The sequence below is a fragment of the Falco punctatus genome (assembly GCF_963210335.1).
Source record: "Falco punctatus genome assembly, chromosome: 13".
Classification (NCBI taxonomy): Eukaryota; Metazoa; Chordata; class Aves; order Falconiformes; family Falconidae; genus Falco; species Falco punctatus.
Window position 1 is genome coordinate 25100196 of NC_137593.1, and position 21403 is coordinate 25121598.

The 21403-nt window shown below is 41.5% G+C and overlaps 1 protein-coding gene across 4 annotated transcripts in view; it reads left to right on the forward strand.

Annotated features, from left to right (window-relative positions):
- The window catches only part of ARHGEF4 (Rho guanine nucleotide exchange factor 4), a 231792-nt gene that overhangs the window by 129372 nt on the left and 81017 nt on the right, over positions 1-21403 (forward strand). The gene's annotated exons all lie outside the window — the stretch shown is intronic.

Here is a 21403-nt window from a genome sequence, read left to right on the forward strand (position 1 = left end):
TTAAAAAAAAAAACAAAAACAAAAAACAAACACCCACAACCTGTTCTGTGATATTGTACTGACCTTGAGACTAAATCAAACCTTCTGGGAAAAGTATGTAATTAGAAAATGCAATCTTTTAGTCAGGAGAAATAAACAAAATGTTCTCTGTTTGCTAGTTGTACCCCCTGCAGACTTACAGCTAAACCAAAACAACATAGACCTTTAATATACTTCTTAAGTCAGAAGGCAAGGAATGGGTTCTTAATGGCTTTGGAAATAGTGCTTAGGCTTCTACCTGATCAAAGCTGCCCTTTCCTTTTGGAACAGCATTTCATATTTCAGCCTAATTACACAGAGCCCAACGTTAGAGCTGGCATTTCTCTGTGTAAATGCCAGTGTAGAGTATTGCTGCTGTTAGAAAATGTCCAAGCGAGGTGCTGTGCAGCAGCTGAGCTCTAGGTAGGTTTGCACTGCTGTGTACTGAAAGAGGGAAAGGCAGTTCCTTGAGCCAGCTGCTCAAGTTTGGTTTCTGTTTTCCTGTCCTTCTTTCAATTCCTTTTTGAACCAGAGATTTTGGAGGCATGTTCCTATAGCCTGGATCCATTCCAGCTCAACCTGCCTGGATCTGGCACTCTAGTTTTTAATCACTGATGTGCCTATTTAGGGTTTGGATGTTTCAACTGCAAGCATGGGAAAGAAGCTTTCTCGTTCCCAACTGATACTAGCAAAGGAGCTTGGCAATTATTTTAATGGCCAGCTATTTCTGAGCTGTTCAGTTTGTTTCTTGTTTGTTGCTGTTTAGAGAGGTTTTTAGTAGAGTTGCAGCAAATCAGTTCTTCTCTTAGATAAATTCAGACAAGTGCCTTCAAGGCCACCGGTGACTGCCATTTCCTTAGTAAAAATACTCACTGTTACCAGCTAGAGGCAAGGCTTGGGAAGAATTTTAGGTGTAGTTCTGTGTAATAGGCTTTAATTGCATATACTTGTAAGTATTGGAAGGTCTTGTAATTCCATCTACTACTGTAGATTTGGGGCTTTTTAATAAAATCTGTGTTGCTGCTCTGGAGTCTTCTGCTGAAGTGACAGTAACTGCGCTAGCGTGTGGGGAAGGATTACAGCAGGGTGGCCAGCCTACCTGACTTTCCAACCCACGCACCAGACCTTCTAGGTGGCCAAGAAACACTAAATACCTTCAGTATGTCCTGAGGGTCCGGGGGCAGGAAAAAAGGCTCAGGCTGAGATCAGGCTATCGGTGCTCTCTTTTGGGAAAAGATCTGGGCTGCAAATGCAAGGGGATGCAATTCTGCATCTTGGTAACATTTGCTGGCTTGTTTTCTGCTGTAACAGGGAATGCAAATAATCCCCAGCATGGCTCTGACATTGACATAAAGTAGCCCTGGCACAGGATCCTTTTCCAAACTACTGCTCCAAGAGTTGCACATGGGGCAGTAGCTGTAGTTTGGTCCCCTCTGTCCTAGAGGATTTGTTGTCAGCTGTCCTCCTATGGATGCTTTCTCAGGCTGAATCGGGTCAGTTGATACAAATGACATACAGTGATATAAAAGAAGTAAGGTTGATAACAAAAACTAATTTTGAAGCTAAATCTCTTTTTCTAAATGCTCTTTCATTTCCACAAGTGTGAGGCATGGTGTCATTTTGTGGATGCTGCCTGCATTTAGCAAAAAATGCAAAGATGAGAGGGAATAGAATAGAAAATGGTATGGGGACAAACTGAGGACAGGGAAAAACCAAATTAAGTTTTATAATTACAGTATTGATATATCAATACAATAATAAAAACGGATAACTGCACTTCAGGCTCCTTTCTGCCTCAAAATACTGTGGTTGGTAAGTGTCTGTCTTCTCATGTGCAAAAGATGTCCAAGCAGTTTGCCTCTAACTACTAACGAAATTGAGGTCAGAATTGGGATTAAAGCTTGAAAGCAGTGCATCTCCCGAAAGAGTTTATTTTGCTTTGATTCTGCTCTGTCGGTGTTCTTTGGATTAAGCTAAGGCAACCATGGTAGGAGAACTGCTCCTTGCCATCAAGGCCAGTTGGCTGTCAGAGGAGTGAGGCAGGATTTCTTTAAAGCGTGGGCTAAATAATGTTTTTGGGTGGTAAAATTTGATACACTGCTTCAAACAAACAAATGAGCAGGAGCAATAGCAGCTGGCAGTATATGAGAGTAGTGGTAACTAGAATGCATTGCAGTGTTCTCACCTTGGAGGGGCAAGAAGTCTCCAGCATTTTGGCACATGTCACATCAAGAAGTTGGGGGAGGGGGGGTGGGGAAGAATGAACGTGTGGAAACACTATAACCTGCCTGATGGTGCATTAAAAAAGGGCTGGAAAAATAGCCAGTCCCTTTCTGTTTTGAAGGGATTCTGCATTCCCAGGAGTGGCCATAAGGTTGGATAAATGGACTTGAAAGACAGGGTTTTGCTTTTCTTCTCCCACTGTACACATAAACTTGTCTCTAGGCATCTTCACACTGAGTCTTGCTGTCTAAGACTCCAGAGAAGATTACAAAGAAACCAGTTTTAAGTGACTGAAAAGTGGAGGTGAAAGGTGGGTGAGAGGTTTTCAGAACAATTGGGATGCAACTGTTTGGGTTTCTCTTCTACATAATTTAGATTTCAAGAGCATGCAAAGACAGAGGCATAGTATATTTACACATGTATATATTTGACAACACGAGATTTCAGGAATACAAAGTGATATCCCCTATGTAGAAAAGACAGGTAGCGTTTTCCCAGGTTCACAAGCGGGAAAAGCTGTCGTTGGTTAATAATGTTCCTCTGCAACCAGTAATGAAGTATGATTCCTTTTGTTTTGGAGGTGACTTTCTTGTAATCTATCGATCAAGCAAGGAAGTTAAATGTGATACAGAACTGATAGAGAAAAGACACATTGTTACAGCACAAACTTCTGTACAAATGCCACTTGAAAAAAATATGCAAAACCCCATAGTTCAGACTTGTATGAAGTGGAAAAATTCTACTGTTATTTAATATCAGTCCACGTCATTTTTGGTCTAAATGTCAATATACATTACATGAGGAGGCCGTTCTCCCTGAAGCTAAATATAAACATGAAAAGAGGGAATACTTTGTTGTTCTACCAGGCTTTCCATTTGAGGATATCAGAGAACTTCATAAGCATCAATAACCCTCTCAGAGGGCCTGAGAGGATTTCCAAGTTTGATTTAGGATAGAAAAAGAGATATGTACAGTTTGATACTTGGATAGTGGTCTTTCTATTTTTAAATACTTAGAGCAATTTCTAAATGTTTGGCTGTGTCAACAGTCCAGTGGGAAAATGACTGAGAGCTTGGGTTGCTCCACAATTCTGAAAATCAGGCCTTAAGTATCTGAGCTGGACAAAAAGATGTGAGGCATCCAAATTAAAGGTCAGTTGTGACAGTGCTCTAGCAAGTGATTCAATGGCATTATGGGCACTCTAACCCTGGTTTCCTAGGCGAGATTTTGTATCCCAGGTTCATGCTGTCTATATCCCATTCATCACTGTTGTACAGCTCTACTGAAAAGTTTGTTTCCTTTAGAACATTTCCAGATTCAAGCTTGTGAGTAGGTCTCTTTGCTTTTCCAGCTCCTTTGTTGCAGGTCCAATCCCGACCTCATTAATACTGTTGTTTATTCTTTTGCTTGTCCAAGTTGGGAAGGACTAGAAGAGCAAAGAAAGGTAGGGACAAAGGGGGAACTGCAACTTGGTGGACTATCGGTTGCCATAGTTTCCCAAAGAGATCCTCTGTGTATTTGTGCATATGTAGCAATTTAATTGTACAGACTACACTTCAGTGCGCCTGTGCACATTTTTGTGGCTCCTAATATGCAGATATGCTCATCTACTAGCCTTGGGAATATGGCCTTTAAACAAACAAGGAAACATAGACTATGGGTGGGGAGGGTTTTTCATTCAGAGCTTTAAAAAAAAAAAAAAAAAAGTTTTTAGAAAAGTTTTTTTCAAGTAATTCATCTCATTGTTGTGGCTGATGAGGGAGCCAGTAATAGAGCTGTGGCAAATCTTTGCATCATTCTTGTTTGGCAAGAGATTTGCTTTTGAGCTCCCTCTTTTTCCTTTTCCTTCCTCTAGCCCTGCCTTCTCGGTACTGGTGTCTGCAGCTGTGCTCATGGACTGCAGTGCATAATTCCACTGACCTTTCTTTCTCCAGGGTCACATAGTCAGGAGGAGTTAGAGGTCACGCGAGGGGAGATTGATTTAAGGTTCAAAGTGTTTCAGAATGCTTCCAGTGGGATGGGGGGTGGGAGTTAGTGCCTTAAAGCACACGCTACAGGGTGTTGATGTTTTGTTTCACCCTTGACTTGGCAAATTGTGTGCTAGGCTGTTTCAGCTGGATTCGTTGATTGCATTGTAGCACGTCCTGTGTGTGGTGTGTGTGTCCCGCCCCGCCATATATTTCCTGTGTCACCTGCCAGAATAACTTCCACTCATCTTCCAAACAATTAATCAATACATTCTTTTTTAAAAAAAGATAAAACAATCAATGCTAAATTAACTTTGATTTTTCTCTCTACACACATTCATTTGTAATGGTGACTGATACAGTGAGGTAAACCTAAGGGAGATCCTGAACTTTTGAGGAAGAATTACAAGATTAACATCTCTTGGCTGAACTAATGAGCTGCCCTAAAGCTTAAGTAAAGATTTCTTCTTTGAAAGTACATCTTCCAAATAATGTGTTGAGTGTTGCTGAACTGTGACTTGGCATCATACTCAAATAGTGAGGGCATCTACATTAATAGTGGTTGAGTTCATTCTAGTGAATGTAACCTCGGTAAATGCTAAGTGTATGTAAACTTGGCCACCTAACACTTCTAATACACTCAAATGTTTTATTTCAGTGCAAAATATCCTCTAGTGTCATGATTTTCCATAAAAAGGAAGAGAAAATAGTGTTCATGTAAGTAGAAAAGCCTTATCATGTTTCTGTAGCTCTGTTTCCAGCAGAACCATTTTTTGTAAGTTCAGCTATTTAGTACTTCTAACCACATTTTCTTGTATTGGGGAGCAGTGTTAGTTGACTTTCCCTTGAGATATTTTTTTGTTTCATTTTAAAAGGAGTAAAAGCTTTTTTTTATCATGTCCCCATAAGATACAGATTACCACTTGTGCCTACCAGAAGAAAAACACTCCCATCTTTGCTGATGTTGTGTTTGCAGGGAGAAGGTGGTAAATCTTTGTGAGTACTGCCTATGGCATTTCCCCAGGCATACACCCCATTCAGGTACACCACCTTCATCCTTTTCCTTCTCTGCTCTCAAAACAACTCCCATGAAGAACATTTAGGTTGTGATTACTTCCCTTTGCTGAGGAAGATGACATCTTCGAAGGCTGTCTTTCCTCAAAGATTCAGTTATTTTTAGAGTAGTCTTTCAGACCAACACTTCTTTTGGGTATATCCATGCTTTGGTTGCTGTTGTTTTTCTAGATGGAAGTGAAACAGCTTTAAGCCACCTGGTTTGGATATTACCAGCATCAGATCTCTTGCAGCAGGAAACTGGCACAGTCCAAGAGAGTAAATGGAAGGGGCAATTAAGTGGTACCATGAAGGCTACCTCACCCTTCCTTTCTCTACCTTTGGGTAGATGTGCAAAGGCTTGGAGTAACTGTTGCATGTGCCTGCTCATTTGGGTTATCTGGACCTACTTCATGTAGTTAAAAGAAGCAGTGGGGAAAAAAAAAAAAAAGGTTATACCATGTGCTGGCAAGTAGTGTTTATGCTCAGTGGTCATGAAGAATGTGTATAATTGTTGCCTACACAGGGTGAAGCTTCACTATTACTGCTTAGCAGTTAGTTAAGTTAAACAATATAGGCAACAATCATGCCTTTTCTTTGTCATGGGGATGTATCCTTTAATTTACTAAGCTTGTCTGTAACTCAGCTTATTCACTATTAAGGTCTTGCTCTCCAATTCATCTGAGTCACGAGAAGTACCTTTGAAGGATTAGAGAAACGTAGCCCTCTTCTGAGGGTCAGTAATTTTCTGTGGAGGTGTCTAATTTAATTAGAATCCTACCTCATCTCAAAAACCTTTGTAGTCTGAGGTCTGTTAAACCAGCTAACTAGCTCAGTAGTTTGCTTAAAAGTGCTAGGGACAAGGGACTAGACTTCACAGGACACTTCTTCTGAGCAAGGCAGAAGTCTGAAGGTGAGTGCTGAATGCCTGCAGTGGCTATGGTGTTCAGACAAGCTGCTGTAAAGTGGTGTGTCTGCACATGAAAGCAAGACATTAGCTTGGGTGTAAGCTGATAGGACCATAGTTTGCACCTGGATACTCTCTTGAATTACATTGTGTGAACTTGCAAGAGCTGGCAACTGTCACTACAGGTATACCCCAAGGGTATATTTGCCTAAACAGCTATAGAGTTTTGCCAACGTTATTCTCAATGCTTTCTAATCAAAGAGCAAGAGATTCCCTGGCTGTTGGCTCCTAAGAGCTCAAGTAACACTTTTGTCATGGAGTGCAGAGTAACTGCGTTTCTAGAGTAATTGAGCCATTTCCAAGATGTGGTGTATCCCAAGGAGCCCTTATGGAAGCTCTGGGGCATCAGCCCCCCGTGCAGGCAGATTTCTGTATTCTGTGGCCTCCCAGCATGGTGTAGGCTGGCAAGTAGTAGTAGAACAGGCAATTCATGTGTCAAAAGCGACTGACTATGCAAAAAAATAAAATCCATATCAGTTCTTTTGAATGTCCTTCACATTCTTACTCTGTTGAATTATCTTTTTAACTTGGATTTGAATGTGTGTATAGATAGTTATTCACTAGTTAAGCTTTGAGTATTCCATGTGCTTATCAAAACTGTCTGTGAAGGTTCTGAACAAGTATTTCTAGATTTGGGCTCTAAATTTGTTCATCTACAGATGGGTAACAATGAGGTTTCTTTCTAAACCATTCTTAAGGGATCTAATAAATATCTAAATAATAATTTGAAATCTATTTCAAATGTACCATTAAGATATGTGGTACTATCCTGTTGTATTGGAAGGTAAATGAAATGTGAGTATACAATAACTTGAAAAAGAAGGTTTTGTTTCAGGAACATCAGGAAAATGCAGAGCTTTGATTTTACTTTAATTTTCTTTAAAATCAAAGAAACATTATAAAGCAGTATAATATTTCACGTTGAGAATAAAGAAAGATAAGACTGGCTACGTTTTCAGCTGGTAGAGATTTATTTCTATGTGGGAGTGAAATAGCAAGAGTTTCCCTTTGGCTAATGGAAATAGTTTCCATGAGGTAGTTTTGAATCAGTCTTTTTTTTTTTTTTTTTTTTTTTTTTTTTTAAAATCTATCCTTAAAAAGGTAGGCAAAAAGATGATGTGCGAGGAGGCCCAATACTAACACCAGATAATCTGTTCTAATCGGTAGGATTAAGCTACCCATGCTCTCCTTCTGCCAATGAAAACTTGCCATGCCAGGTGTTAAATGCCCTCGACGAAGCATGAACCAAGATCATTACTTAAATGCACGTGCAGAGACACATACCTGACACTTAGAAATGGCAGTTCGCAGATTCTTTCAAGAAGAAAAGGAAGACTACACAGTGCTTATGCACTAATTGGACATGCCTCCCTGTTCGTGGAGCTGTCATTGATCCTTGCAGGGATCTTTAGAAACATCAAGGCATCTACAAGTCTGGAGGAGGAAAAGCTGTCTACATAATTGTTGAATTTAGGAAAAAAAAAAAAAATCTGCTTGGAAACTTAAGGTTCAGCTGTAGCAATAAGGTGCAGCATGCCGTGAGAATCAGTCTCATCTACTCAACAGGTGCTTCCCAAGGGCTGCTGGAGCTGGTTCTGTTGTGTGCGTGCCTTCCATCGCTGTGTCTGGGGTAACTTACCGTTATATTTATACTGTATAGTCTGGGACACAGTGAGGCTGTAAGGCTTCAGGGAATCACACAAGGCAGAAGCTCTGTTCAGTGCTGTGTGAAGGGGTCAGTTCAGAGTTCATCTGAAAAATATACACCTGCAGTGTTCAGACCTGACCTCGGTTTCAGCTGTGAAGTGTCTGCACTAGGAAGATTACGGAAGGATTCTGAAGGCAGGAGTATGGTCCAGGAGTGTAGTGGAATGAAGCTGGGTTAATTAGCATAGATAATATACAGCTGTGGGCTGGGTTCAGGGGCGATGGGTTGGTTGATGTAGGCAAGGTGCAGCTGTGGCTGGTTCTGGTAAGTGGTTGAGAGGCAATGAAGAGAGAGCAGGTGAGGAAGAAAGGGAGGAGGGAATAAGCAGAGAGAGGAGAGAGAACACATGCCCTGGATGAGGTGAGATGAGGAGTAGGCAGCAGAGGGACTGTATGAAGAGTGTGCTGGTATGAGGTGGTGAAAGACCTTGCTGCAGCTTGATAGTTTGGAGAGTGCTGTGACACAGGAGCAAGGCGCTCTGAGCTCCGGGCCTGGGTTGTTTTGTAGTCCTGCAGCAAGCAAAAGGGCTTATGAGGTTCTTGTGAAGATTTTGTTGTATGGATATATTCAAAGCGTCTCAGGTTTTGACGATACAGTGTGACCTGGAAAAAGAAATAATAGCATGAATTCTGGAGCTTTTATTTGAAACGCTGAGCAGCTTCTCGCTTGGCTCAGCTCCTGTTGCCTTGACTGATGCGCTGGCAGGAGGGCACCCTCCCTGAGCAGAGCTGCATGTCAGCTTGAGGTCACTGATGGTACATCCTGCTCAAGGCAAAAACCTACCCTGCATGCCTGAAAGAAGCTTTGACAATAAACCTTTTAAGAGAGTTTATTATGAAAACACAGCGTTACTAATACCCTGAAAACAGTGGATTTGGATCGATTTGAAATGTGGCGTTCTTATCAGCCTTAAAAGCCTGAATAAATTAAAAATATGCAGAAACCATCTGTACTGAAACTTGTTGATTGGATCTGTCAGCTCTCTTTAGAGAGAGCAAAATCATTTATTTTGGGCTATTTTTGGTTACAATTCTGAGCTTTACCACAATCTCTAGATTGCTGTAAATCTAAGGCCTATTTCATGCTGGCTTAATGTCAGTACTGTCCATGGGCTGAATTTGGGGGTTTGGTCAAGCTTTCTCCTGTTCTTCTGTGCTCACAGTTGGTGGTATAATGGTCACCTGTGTTCGTGCAGCTTTTTCTGGCTCACATGAGGGCACGCACTGGATGGCTGGGACTTCCACTTGGCTTCCAAGTACCACTTGACCATCATCTATGAACCACTGGAGGAAGTCTCCAAAGTGATTGTATGTAGGGCAGCTCGTGCATCTTTTAGGGAGCCACTAGTGACAGACTGCTCTAGATAACTCCTCTGATCTGGAGAACTTACCTTTCTGAAGAAAAACAATATACTTCCATAGATAAGACAAAGAAATGTCCCATCTTTTCAAGCCTGTGACTTGACATTTAAACAGAATTGTTTAAAAATCCACTGAATTAATAATGGCCAGGTCATTAATATTGACTCATCTAAATGATTCTTGGTGTCTCTGAAAACATCAGTTTAGGTGAGTGTAAGCACTGCTGGGTCAATTTTTGAAAGACTGCTTGGCCAAATATAAGGTGTGGGGGGGGCTGTTTCTGAATAAAGAAAGGGAGAGCATCTTGGTATTCTGCCTTCCTCTCAGGTGTCGCTTTTCCTTTTCTCAGCTTTCAGTTTTGAGAAAAGCATCTTGATTGCAAAGATTCTTCCAGTTGCAATTGGAATAAAAGATGAGGATGACTTCTGGTTTTTATGGGAATACAGTGCAAATGCAGGGAAGAAGGAGGATCATTCTGTCCACTTGTCAGAAGATTTGTCATCTAGTTTTATGCTTTACACTTTTATTAGGGCATTCACTGTGCAGTGGCACCAGTGCTTTGACTTTGCAGCTGACTGTGACCCAGTTCCTCTATCATACTGAGCAAAGAAGGGGCAGTTCAGCAAGTTCTCAGTGCTCAGACGAAAATGAGTCTTGTCTAAGTGCAAACCGTATGCAGATAAGGGCAGAAGTAATTCCAGTTACTTCCCAGCTTTACAAATGACAAAGGTTTTTGATCGCATCTTGACATGTGTAGCTCACTGTGCTGGCTGAGGTATTAATGCTATGCTCTTCTCTGATCAGGCAGCAGCGGGGGGTGGAAGTTTCCCCCTGCACCACTGTACTTTGCAAGGAGATTAACTTGTATGAATGACAACATTTTTCTTTAATCATGCTCTTGTTTCCAGAGTCCTGGAGAACCAAAGCATCCTTTGCAGTGGGCTGTTCCTGAAAAGTTTACCTACTGTAGAATGTTCTAGTTTTGCTTCAGGGCTTCTGAAGCAGGTCTTCCCTCCCACTCTGAATCTCAGAATGGTTTAGGCACCTCTGGAGACTGCCTAGTCCCACCCCTCTGCTCAAAACAGGTCACCCAGAATGGGTGGCTGGTTGAATTTTTAGTATCTCTAGGAATGGAGACTCCATTACCTCTTTGGACAACCTGTTCCAGGCTGTGACCATCCTTACAGTAAAAAAAGGTTTATGTTTGAATAGAATTTACTGTATTTCAGTTTGTATCCATTTCTTCTTGTACTTTTATTGGCCACCACTGAGTGGAGTCTGGCTCTGCCTTCTGTGCCCCCTCCAGTCAGGTGTGTACACACATAGTCAAGATCCCCCTGAGCCTTCTCCAGGCTGAACAATCCCAGCTCGCCCAGTCTCTGTGTGTGTGTCAGGTGCTCCAGTGTCTTAATTATGTCTGGTCTTCTGCTGGACCCGGTCCAGTACATCTGTATTTTCCTTGCAGTCTTGTTTGCATTGGCAGCCACCTGAGTCCTGGCTGAGTTTAATATGCTGGGGTTTTCTGAGTCCTCATAACCTTAAGAATCATCCTTCTCCCTGTGGGTAGGAGAGCACCTGGTATCACATCTGAAGCTTTATCTTTCAAGTACTTTCTTTGGCAAAGGAGGCAAGTAGATGAATTTTTCTGAAAACACAAAGCAGAGGTGAATGTTCCTACCTGGGTCCTCAGGGCCAGGCTTTGCTGGCTGTTGGATCACTGCAGGCATCACAAGTTGCTGCTTATTGATCAGTTGAACCCATAGTTGGAGAGGAACCTTTGTAGAGACCAGGCAGGTTGGAGCTGCAGATCTTGTAGCCGATGGTTCATTGGTGACATGTGCTTCTGCAGCCTTTGACACCTAAAGCTCAAAGATGGTGTTTGATTCTCATAGGCTGTGAATTGCATGGTGTGGGGTATTTTGTTTGTTTGTGGGTTTGGTTTTTTGTGGCCTCTTGCTGCATGTTTCTGCACTTGCCGAGCGTGCCAGTGGGAAGTGGGAGAGAGAACACCTGGTCAGTGCTGGTTTTGCTTTTCTGAGAGTTATGTTAGATACTAGCTGTGTCATGGCCTCTGGCATATGCCAGGCCAGACTTCGGTGTGCATGTGAAAGGGATCTGCACACAAATAGTTTATGCAAAGGTAAAGCCTTGTCTGAAGTATTTCTAGAAAGCACTGAGTCTATGTGCTCCTTGATTGAGCCTTGTATGTGGTTTCTGTACTATATACACTGAAACTCATTCAGCCTCTCTATTTATAGCACTCAGTAAGTAACAAGTCATGGCACAGAAGGGGCCTACCATATTGGACACAACAGCCTACAGTTTCACTGCTGCAGCACTGTAATTATTAATCCCAGAAACTTATGTGAGAAGCCAGTGTGCTTGTTAGAATGAGCACTTGTGAATAAGTTCCATGGATAACCCAGTTTAAACGCAGCATCCCTCGGCTGTGAATGTCCTCCCTTGTTGCCTGGCCTGTGGTACACAAAGGATTTCGAGCTAGCAATTGTTCTTACACAATTTAAAGCATTGCAGTTAAAACGGAACTTTCTCGTGTAAACACTGATCCAGGCTACTTGCTTCTTGTCAAAACACCTGAGGGAGCAAGACTTCGGGAGTTTCTTGGAAGAGACTCTGGAAGTAGGTAGGAATGCTGCAGGAAAAGGGGTTTTAGCAATTACTAACTCAGTAACGCAGGCACGTTAGCTTCATCCCTGCTCTGTTTTCCTCTTCTACAAAGCCTAAATACAAGGGACAAGCTTGTGTTGGTTGCTAAGCGCTGTCTGTAAGATAATCAAAAGGAAAACAGAGCTGGGCCATAGACCAAAAACATTGCTTCAAGTACCCTACAAGGGCCATAGAAAGAGCTCTGATCCTGCTGCAGGTTGGAATTTCCTGGCTCCCTGCGTAGCGCGGATCCAGGAGCTGAGTGCCACGTGACTGGGAGTGCCTTAGTGGATTGTCAGTGTTTAACAGTAGCTGTATTTACCTATTCACTATTTTAAATGGATTGACGTTAAAAGCCCAAGCAATTTGCATGTTATTGAGCTCTAGTTGTGTCGGAATTATGTTTACTACTTAAAGGCCTACAGCCAGAAGAGCAGGATGCTCGTGTATTGTCTTATAACATGCAGTGTATTGTGCGGGAAGGGCCTCGGGTCAGGTCCTGTACTGTAACAGGGTTTCTTCAGCGGGTGATGCTGTTGGTGGTGCTCTGCAGGAGGCCTTGTCACTCTGTGAACCTCACTTGGCTATGAGAAGAAGGAAAACGCTGGCGAGTCCTTCTGATGTGACTTTGGGAGCGGTCTGTTCTTTGCTTCTCCCAGAGTTTTCAACCCGCAAAGCAGAGCTGGTAAAATGAAACAATTGTATGAGCCTCAACTCTTTCAAAATGAGGGTGAGAAACTAAATTTAAACCTTCCTTCATCAGCAGTTAATACTCAGCTGTTTGTGGAGAATGTAGGGTAAAGCCAGGCAGCTGGTTCCCTCCCTTCTGCAGCAGGAGAGGGCATAGGTGGCAGAAATGTGGTGGTCAACAGCCCAGAGCACTAGTATCTCAAAGGGCTACCATCAATTATTCTCTGAGTGTTTGCCTGTGGCTGTAAGGAGGGAACTGGGTTTAAATGCAGTGCAGCGGACGGCCCTCTAGTCATGTGTCTCTTCCTTCTCTGTTTGTTGAAGTCAGATGTCTATATTTGGTGCATCCTAGGCTGTTGTCATGGAAATGGTTGTATTGACACATCCATAGCAGAGCAGCTTTGTACAGAAGGATCAGAAGGACGATGAGTGAGAAAGGAAGGGGCCTGTTCTCAGCATTCAGGCGTTTAATAATATTTGTTCTTCAGCTTCTTAGCTCCAGTTGGAAGGCATACAGCTGTTGGGTTTGTTGTTTTGAGCCAGTATTGAAAGAATTATGCAGAACAATAGTCAACATTTGGACTTTAACACAGAGCATTGCTGAACATGACACACGATAGGATCCCCAGTTACAATAGCTGCCTCCTACATAGCTTGTATGCTACTGATTAGCACCACTGCAGAGCAGTAACATCCCTGCTCTGTCTTTTTTACTATTCCTAGTTCATGTGAGATCTTGCGTGTTCCTACAAAGAACTATTCTGAAAATAGTAGGAAAAAAATTAATCTCATCCTTTGTGCTCTCCATTTGAATATTGTAGCTGGAAACATCAGGGACTGTAGCCAGCTATTTCCTCCTGAACACCTGGAAAAGGGTAATATTTGGAAAGTTAATGAAAGTGAACTTAGATGGTAGAAGTTAGTAGTATTGGCGGATTTCATGCCTAGTGTGCTTTCTGCTGCTGCCAGGCCACCTTGCACTTCCCCCAAGACAGTTCATTGGCTGTGAGAAGGGGGAGGAATAGAAAAATGAATGTTGGATCCTTTTGCCTCATGTCAGAGTGTTTTCACAGCCTGTTGCTACAGGGAGCTTCTCAGCTTCGCGCCAAGAAGAGTCAGAAGATAAGAAACTTCAGAAGCAGTGAGGGAAGCTGCATCCTGTGTCTCAGCACTGAGCTCTGCAGGGTTCTTTCCTCTAGTGCCTGGATCTGTGGGAGGAGTTCCTCCCCCTTCCTGTGCATCTTGAATATGGTGGGAGCATATTTCAATGCTGTTAATCAGATATTTGGGCGGTTGTTTTTTTTTTTCTGTTACACGTGCAAATAGAGGCTGGTACGTGCTTAGTAAAAGCCATGCTGTTTCTAATGCAGTCTGGTTATGTATCCATCATAATCCAAAAATTATTGCAGTCAGACTGCAGATAAGGACAGTCTTCTCTGTTCATGTTTAAAATCTTCACTTATCATGATGGCCTCTGCGGAATAGACAGAATGCAAGTAAAAGGTAGAGCTTCTGTCCCTGCATGACAACTGTCCTGTGGACTCCAGATCCCCCTGTAAGAAGGTACAGCAGGACTTACACAGAATCCACCCCTGCTGGCCTCTCAAACACTTTTAAGTGCTTTAACGGATTTCATCTTTTCAGATTTCAGGAATGTGTATTTGTTAATCAACTTTCCAGTTTCTGTCACACTTGGGCAACCCGTATTAGCGTGGTAGAAGGTATTTGTTATTGGAGCTTACCAAAACCAAAGTTTTCAAATTTTGTAGTGCACATTTGATTAAAAAACCCCAAAACCTTTATTGTTTTGCTTAAGCTTTTGAAGCAATAGTCTGTTTTCTGATGCTTTTAGTGTGTGTGTGTGTGTGTATAAAGGGAACCAGACTGGAAGGTTTTTCATTTTGTGTAGAAATTTGCAAGATGAAGAATGTAATTTTTTAGCTGCTTATATCTGTGCCAGCTGTTCTGCCTGAGAAAGCTTCTGCTTCCTTCAGGGTTCTGCGGCCCTAGCACAAAGTGGTCACCCTGTAAATATTGGCACATTAGGGTTACAGAACCCATACTGTTGCTGCTGTTCAAAAAAAAAAAAGCATCAACAGCAACAAACTGGGACTTACTGTTTAGTTTTGATAAAGCCAAATACTGAGACGTATTCTGTAAACTTGGCCTTTAATTGCCATAAGTGAAATGAAAATTGGTCAATATTTAATATTAGATGCCATTATTTATTATTAAATATCATTTATTAAATAAAACAGATCTTAATTTCTCCTCCTTTCTAGGAAGATAGTTCTCTTGATTAATGATAGAATATTTTTATTGCTGCCCTGGGCACAGCTGATGAGAGCCTTGGATGGCTTTTGTCTGCAGGATGTGGTTGTGGTTGAATAATGGAATGAACAAAATATGAAGTATAATCAGAACAAGTTCCCAGGCAATTTTTCATGTTAGAAATTGGGGAAGACCTTAAGAAGAAATATTTTCCTTTAAAAAGCCATTTTAATGTATGTTTTCTTGGAGCAAAGGGACTTTTCCAGATACTCTGAACCTTATAAAGTAATCTTTCCAAATCAAGGAACCTTACCCAGGGAAGGAGGGCCAGTTGGCTGCTTCCAGTTCATCTCTCTGGTGAACTTTTTGTATATCACAATGGCAATATAGAACACTTTTTTGTTTTCTTTTTTTGATTGGGGCCACCTCTGAGGCAAATATCAAGTGGCTGTTGTAAGTATGCTCACTGTTTTGGTAGCATAGTGGAAAAGGTGAAGAAATCTCTGAGAACAGGGATATGTGTTCTGGTGAGCTGTACATTGGCTTTGGTGGAAAATGAAGGCAGTTTGCAAACTAACCTTTTTATAAAGATAACAAAGGTGTAGAACTACTGTCCTTACCTGGCCTCTTTCAGTGGAAGTAGGTAGAAATCTCTCCTGACACTGCAGTGGAAAATTTGATATAGTGCAGAAGTAGAAGATGCCAAATGCAAGAACATCGTCATCCCTATTGCAGGATGCCAACTTGGCTAATACAGAAAGTCTGAGCCCGTTATTTAGCAGCGTGAGGCATTTGACACACAAGCTACTTCTCCTGGCTGAAACCTGCTCAATTACACATAGCAGCTCCTCAGCAGGTTCACACAGTTTTCACCTTGTTGTCTGGTGTGTCCAGTTTGCATGTGTTTGATAGCTGTGGTTATAGGAGGTATCTTGAGTTGTTCAGAAGCACTTGTATCAGCCAGAATTTAAGGGTTGGGAGGCCTGTTCAGGAGGAGTAATTTAAAGCTTTGTAATCAGATTTCCACAGGCAAACAGTTACGGTTAAAACAGCCAAGTGTTGTACTGCCTTGTTTTGCTGTGACCTCCCTGTCCACAGCTTCTGAGTTATTAATTGATATATTCTGCGGAGCCTGTGGCATCAGTGAGGAAATGGGATTTGGTGGCTTCTTAGGTACTTCTGACTGAGAACTTAAATGTGCAGATGATGCTAATAGAAATACTGAATGTACTGATATTTTCAGGTGGGTGACTTCTTGACTGTCCTTACCGTTTGTGGGTAACGTGTCTGGATCTCTATCAGTGTCATGTTCTCCCCTACTCTATCCATAGGGTCTACTTCTTCATTTGTGCTTCTGCTTGTACAGTCACCCACCAGTCTGCCTACTGTGGTTTCACAGGTTGCTTCAGTTACTGTGGTTTCATCATCAGTTCTTCTCAGACATGCTGATTTCCTCGTCCTGTCATCCATATATGACCAGCTTCAGTCAGCTCTCTTCTCCCAAACTTTCTCCATTATCACTTTCCCATCACTGAACATTAGTCTCAGGTGCTCCTAATACAACCTGTCATTTCAGTTTGATTCATTAAGGGTATGTGGGAAAAGACCCTTAAATTTTACTTGGGGTCCATAAAAGCTTGTGACATATAGGTCTAGTCTCTGCTTTCTGGACACCTCCGCTTCTGTTGGAGGCATCTTAAACTCTTTATAGGTGATCCTGTAATAAACCTGTGGCTTTACTGCAGGAGTTTGACTCTGCTCACATTCAAACACTGTGCCACTGGCCTCTACTGCTGTAAATGGCACTGACTTGTATCCTCTGCTGTCATGTGCATAGCTTCTTCAGATGGTCTAAGTAAACTATAGAGGGGATAGAACTGAGGTTTTCTGTCTGGAGGGCCTCGAACCTTTGTCAGTAAGGAGGTGGTGTGTGCTCAAAGTGGATCCAATCATTGTGTTTTACAGCTTTCAGAGTAACATGTAACAATTGCTCACTGACTCCAATTAGCTTTTGCAAAAGGAAATCTTAGAAATGTGCCTGAAATTAAAATTTAGCTTTTCCAGGCTAAATGAGTCTTATTCTGCTTGTATTGCTGTGAACTGAAATAACCTCCTGCAAGAAAGAATAGTATGCAGGTGAGAAGATGTTATCTTAAGAAAAGAGAAAGTTTCCAAACCAGTTGCATAATATTAAGTGACACGGAAAATTAAAAGCTAATTTGCCTGAGAAATTAGCTCTGACTCACTAAATGTTCTGCTCAACCCCTGAAACTGCTGAAAAGAGTGATTTTCACATCTGGTGTCTTAGTTCATTCTGAGACCCTTGTGCTCTGGAAGGTGATTCTTGTGATTAGCTCTTCTTATAACTGATTAAATTAGTTTTACTCCTTCAGCAGCTGAATGCAATTGTAAATAAGTAGCAATTGTGATACAGTCAACATAAGTTGGGAGTGTCTTTTTTTACCTGTACTCACTTTTTTCTCTATGCAATAATACTTCGCATCAAACTATTCATGCTATCTTTGATGTTCCACTTTGAATCTAATTTTAATGACTTTGCCTTCATATAGACTAGCTGTATGGAGTAAAATCTGTTTAGCTGTTTGATGTATGGATCTCTTATTGCTGGCCTTCAAGAAAATGTATTTGAAATTGATGTCTTGCTCTGTGAACAAGTAATTAGCATGAAGTATTAGAAAAGTGAATTAGCTGCATTTGAGCACACAGAAATGAAGATTTTCTGTGGCATCAATGGGAAATACCAGTGGTTTACAGTGGGCAGCTTCTCACTTTATGATAATGCAATAGGCATGAGTTAATTGGTTAGGGGTAGAGGAAGCTCTTAATTGGAATGTTAAAGAAAAAAAAGGAAACACGCAGAGGAAAAGTTGCAAGTAGAGCACTTAGCACTGGAGAGGAAGGTACTCTGCAGTATTAGACTATGCCTGTAGCGTATTTTGCTCTGCATCCATTGAAGAATTTGTAATACGTAGACTTGATAGTCAGTCAGCTCATTTGCAGTTAATGATATCCTGTGACTTAATCTTACCTCTACTTGGTGACAGTTGTTGTTTGTGAGACTGGAGAAAGTAAGGACAAAATAAGACAAGTATGAGACTTGTGTAATACAGCATGGGGTTTGTGACTGAGGCTGGAATATCCCTCCATCCGTGGACCTTTCTGGTGAATATCTTGTGCCTCTGGTCAAGCGTGGACGCGCTCACTGTCAGGCTGGCATGGCTGGTTGTGCCCCCTCCTACAGACGCTGAGGCACTTAACCTCTGGCACTGCTCAAGCAGAAAGGAATTCAAGGAGTGGTCGGTATGCATTTCCCTCTTGATGAGGGAATAAATACAGAAGCTAGCACACAAAGCCCAAAGTTCCTGAGGAGGACTGTTGGTTATTTACATTGATGCTATTTTTTGATGCCAGACCAAGACTGTAACTCATCTCTAAAATGAAGCATCCATTTATGAGTGCCATTATTGGAGGTTTATTAGTGATAGCAGGAGATAGGTTGATGCCCCAGGAATTCAGTTCTGCCCATATGTCTCACATTCCTGTGCTGGACTTCGGAATTTTCCGCGTTCTCTTCACAGCAGGAGCAGAGACTTTGTGAGGTAGTGAAAAATACTGGGTTTTGTTTTGGGGCTTTTCTTTATCTGAAAAGTGAAGGCTTTTAATGTTGTGTTTTAATTTCCTCAAGATTTCCAATTAGCCCTTACAAATCAAGGAATTAAGTTACTTGTTAGCTTTTCACGTTGGAATGCTCACCAGAGGAAGGACATAGTTCAGCCCCTGGAGCCACAAGCCAGTGGATGGATGTCTCACGTGCACGTTAGCTTGATCACAAAAGGCTACCGCTTGCCATGGAAAATCCCTTGCTATTTCCTGGCAGCCAGCCATTCACCAAGGCCTTGAGCTGGATAGCGTAGAAACTCGGAGCATGGGAGCTGGGGTGGAATTAAGGTGGATGAATCTGGGCCCTAATCCCCCTTTACCTCTGTGTTCTCATCTGTGGTTTAGCAGTATTAGTTACTCTAAGTGGTTAAGGCTGAGTTCTTGGTCATTAATATTGAAAGAGATTGAAGACGCTTATTTTTCCATGCATGGGCTTCCAGAAGTTCTGTGCTGTCTGGAGACCTATAACCGAAAGACTTTAGGTGCTTCTAGTAGGGTGGTGGATCTCTGTGTTAGGTTTCTATCTCTGCTGGGAGGAGGTTCTATCACTTACTGTTGTGTTGTGTGACCTTGGTTAGTGGGACATGTAAACCCACCTAAATTTGTGTTGCCTTTCCTGTGACACATGAAATGAACAGGAGTAGGACTTTAATTGCTTAGTGGAGCCCGTGTTTGGAGTAAAATCTATTTTATCTTTGATTAAGAACATATGGAATGCCTTGCGTTCTGAGTATACCTACCACATATGGACATATTTTCTGGGAGACAAGGGACACCCGTTTGTGTTCGTACTCTTGTTCATTCTAGGCTTAGCTCTGAGATGGGAGAGGGACAGGCAGAAAGTCCCTGTAAAGGGCATTGTCATTCTTAAATGGGCACCAGAACTTCTGTTGCAAAAGGGACTTTTGACAGAACAGCAGTCTTTGATGCCTCTTTTTGCAGATGCTAGCTGAACTCTTGAATAATTCTGTGCAGTTTTGCTTTCAGAAGAGTAGAAATGTTTAATGACAGTGACTCTTACCCACCAAACTGAATTTAGAGCATCTCTAAAATCTTAGCGTGACACCTAAAATGGAGTACAGGAAAGGGCTTTCATTCCTAAACCTATAGCACAGATGAAAAAAAGCTGAATATATTAGCCTCCTAAGCCAGTGTGACAGCTTTTTTCTATTTTGTTTACATTACAAATGAAGATGTAGTTGCTCAGTTTGTTCATTTTCTAAGACTAATTTATGCTCAGAGTTCAGCCATACTATTTTCCTTAGTGCTATGGAATTTGGTTATACTAACAATGAAAGAAAAATCCAGAGGGCTGACCTAGAGAGGCGTAATTTATGGAAGAAGGAAACGCTGTGGGATATCTTATCACCCCAGTTTTCAGTAATAGAAGGAAACTGTTTAGCTGTTTTTGTCCAGATGTTAGGGCAAACAGAACTCCAGAACTTTGGCTGCAACAATTGCAGAAAACAGAGTTAATCACTTTGGCACCTGGGAAGCTAATTTACTACTTGGCTCTGAAAAATGAGGAGCCTGGGAATCTTTATGCAAAGTATATATGGGAAGAAATAACCATAATGAAGTAAAATTGATCAGCTAGCTCAAAACCTGAAACAAATTAATTCTTTTGAGAAAATACTGCAGACCAAATGCATTTCTCGGAGATTTCAGGAGGTTTATTATAAATCCAGGACTCTGAGGAAATTTTATTACTGCACACAAAATGCATGTAACCCAAGGTGAAAAATACTGCTTCTGCTTTCCCCACTCCTTTGAGGAAAGTGTTCACTACGAAAGCACTGAATTTTTTTGTCACATATTGTTGTACTGTGACCTAAGAAGAGTAAGGGCACAAGAACATGAGAAGTTCAGGACCTAGTTTGTACATTGCAGAGGAAGTTACTTTAAATTTAGAAACTGGACAAGCTGTGTAAACTTTTCCTGCATTTTTGGGTTTGGTTATTTGGTTGGTTTGCTTGGATTGCACAAATTTGTTCCAGGTTCTGTCCTTGGCTCTGGTGGACTTCACTGGGAGCAGTGAAATATGCAGTTAATGCCACTTGTGCAGAACACATCACCGCAGTAAGATGAAGGTTCTAAACTCAGATGCCTTTCAATAAAGAGACAAGATTCTCCTGTTTGTGTTTTACCCAAGAATCTCTGTCTTTGTGCTTCATACACCCTAGTGCCATGTTTCAAAAGAGAGGACAGTTTTACTGTCTTAGCTCAGTGACCACCTAGTTTTTATTCCTGACAATGACAGCTAACTGGAAGAAGAAAACACTACACTTGATTGTAAGTTAGTATACTTACTTGGTTGCATTTTACAATCACAGAGCGTAACTGTAAATCTTCTGATATATTAGGGCATTATAACGTTACTGCTGACCACCATTAACAGAAACCTGACCTGAATTAAGATTGGGAGAATTCAGTGCTTGTAATCGTGGTTTTAGAGGAAGGTTTCAAAACATGATTAAAAAAAGATGCGTCTAGTATTTGAGGTGGCAGTAAAGATTTGGAATGTGATCATCAGTTGAAGACATTAGTGGATGTCTTGGTATGTAATATGTATTAATTGTAACATATCACCTTCCCATGGTTGTGTTAGGTCTGTAAAATTAACAGAAAGGGAGACTATAATCTTTTAATACAAAAAGGTAGGTCTGATCAAATGTGCTTACCAGACCTTTCAAAAGGAATGATTCCTACTTTAAGATCATACTTCCACTCTTAATTTAAAAATGCAACTCAAGGCTTTAAATATTTGAGCTACAAGGATGTAGCTTTTACAGGAAGA